The sequence below is a fragment of the Lactuca saligna genome, chromosome 1 (assembly GCF_052625555.1).
Source record: "Lactuca saligna cultivar CGN05327 chromosome 1, ASM5262555v1, whole genome shotgun sequence".
In the NCBI taxonomy this organism is placed as follows: domain Eukaryota; kingdom Viridiplantae; phylum Streptophyta; class Magnoliopsida; order Asterales; family Asteraceae; genus Lactuca; species Lactuca saligna.
Window position 1 is genome coordinate 17,851,768 of NC_136417.1, and position 2,903 is coordinate 17,854,670.

A 2,903-nucleotide genomic window follows, 5' to 3' on the forward strand; every position below is an offset into this window, starting at 1 on the left:
TGTACGACCGTTTCGGATGTCAGTCCGGAATACCTTTTTTCAATCCGGAATGTACGGAATGTCAGGTTTCAGACCTAATCCCCACCAAACGACAACCTCCCCGGAACAATATCATAAATACTCCGAAATATAGTGTTCTAGAGCACACCTCCGAAACAAAACATCGTACTCCGAAACACAATATTTCGGATCAAGTGGTCATTTTTCTAAAAAAAAGTCGTTTATAATGGTTAGATTACTCAATTTCCCTTCGATATTGATAGAGAACGAGAAAGAAAATAAAATATAAAAGAACATTTAAATTCTATATAATAATACAAAGATTTTACCTTTGAAAAATATACCGGTTAAATTACAAAACTTTGGCCCAACTCAACACCATATCCCCATCATAAACAAATTTGTAAATGAACAATCTTGGAATGATTGATGACATAATTCATATTTTGGGTTTAATGTCGCTTTTTGATACAAAGCTTGAAAGTTGTGTAATGTAGCTTTCCCCAATAAAGAAAAGAGACAAACTTGTCATCTTTGGAAATGGATTCAAAGGTGTGTGTGAGAGAGTCGGTAAGGATATGATATTTAATGAAATACAATTTATATATGTGTAATGTTATTTACCTTTTAAATATGTAAAATCATTTCTTGATGAGAATTATTATATTTCTTCTAATCGAATATATATATATATATATATATATATATATATATATATATATATATATATATATATATATATTCCGAATCCGGTAGAAACCCAAAAATTAGAAAAAAAAAATTACGATTACTATTCTCCACCAAACATTTCGTCAATGACACAAATGTCAAACCAATTTATTTAGTCGTGCGGCCTTCGCACACAACGCACGTGCATTGAACGTAACACAGACTCGAAAGAATAATGATGTGCGGCAAACATCTATGGAACGTCATTTAAATGCGTTTTCTTTTCTTTTTCATCTATTTTGGTTTTTTTAGTTTTTTTTATTATTTTTTTATTTCTTTTCTTTTTCAAACCAATTTATTTTTTTATTTTCAATTAAGAAAAATTCAAAAAAAAAATCATAAATAGATATATGCTTTGTTTTAATGTTTTTATATATTTTTTTCATTTTTTTTTATTTTTATTGTTTTTTTTAATTAATTTTTTTTTAAATATCTTTACTAGATACTTGAAGATAATAGTGTTTTTTTCTTTCTTTTCTTTTTGTTTTTATTATTTTTATTTTTTAAACTAGATATCGGTTTGACTTTTTTAATGTTTAACAATTATAAAATTTTAAATAAGAAGAATATTAAGGATCGTAATATTTTTCAATCATACTGTTTTTTAATCATATTATTTTTAGATCATAAAATTTTGAGTTATACTATTTTGAATCATAACAGTATTATGCATCATACATTTTTGGATCATATTAATTTGGATCACTTCAATTTGGATCATAATATATTAAGTTAAATAAAGTTTTTGTTCAATATAAAATTCCGATCTTTATAATTTTTGAATCATAAGAAAATATAATAACTAAGGATCACTAAATATTTGAATCAATATATTTTTAGATCATAACAAGTTAAGTATCATAAGCATTTTGAATCATAACATTTATTAATCATATATATTTTGAATCATCTTTATTTGCATCATATTGTGTTCAACATTTTTTTTAAAACTTTTAATTTTTTAAAATCAAGTTTGGTATTTAAAATGCCTTATTTTTTAAAGATTAATTTTACAAAGTTTTCGGCCATAACTGTTTTTAAATATTATTTTTTAATTTTCATGATTGTGCTCATTTTGTAGATAATTAAATTGTAAGAACTTTGGTTTTTGCAGATTTTCTTTTCAAAGAAAAACAGTTATGGCCGAAAAAATAAGCGGATGGAAAAAAAACTCACCAACTGATAAGGGCTGGACACTTGCATGTTGAGGGTCAGGGAACGTGTCAACTCCTGGAGAAACCACATGGCTGAATTTTCCATTTTTTTCTTTTTTTCTTTTAATATTTTTGCTTTTGTCACTTGTACACTCAAAGTAATTAACATTCCCCGCAAATTATCAAAATCTCGTAATTAATTACGAAAATGTCATATCTTCTCGCGAGATTTTGACGATAAATAAAATTAAATCCTGATCATTTGTTTTTTTAATATTATGGGCCAAAAATTGTGCCCGCAGTTACTACCATTTTTTTAGTTCCTACCTGATCATATATATATATATATATATATATATATATATATATATATATATATATATATATATATATATGAACCACCCAGTATATATTGAAGACAAAACTGTAAAAATTGTGTTTGTTGTATGTATTTTTTTTCAAGTTTTGGATAAACCCCAACCTTTTTAGATCGATGGTCCTTTTGACAATGTTTATATGTGGTTTTGGTCCCTCCGAAAACTAAAATGACTATTATACTCTTTTATTTTTATTTTTATTTTTATTTTTATTATATAGTCTTTAATAATTATTTTAATATTTTAATAATTAAAAAATAAAATAAGGCCCACAACCTCTCTCTCTCTCTATGTTTCTTTCTTCAATCAAAAATTTGAATGCTCGTCTATGAAAGTTAGAAATCAGAACCCTAAATTGATTTCCTCAATATGTGTGTGTATGTTTAAGAATTTGTAACATGTGTGTATGTGTGTTTAAGAATAAAGAACAAAGTTGATTCTTTCCTATCAATCTGGAATCCTAAATCGATTTCTTTACAGTTTTCCTAAGGGATTTCTTCTAGGTGTACATGTTCAGGAATCAGGAACATAACTGATTGTGTCCCACAAATCTGGAACAAATTGATTTTAATCTACACTGTAACGCTCTGATCCGAATTGACTTCTAGTCTGACGTTGTGGCTCGAGGGTCGGTCATTATAAG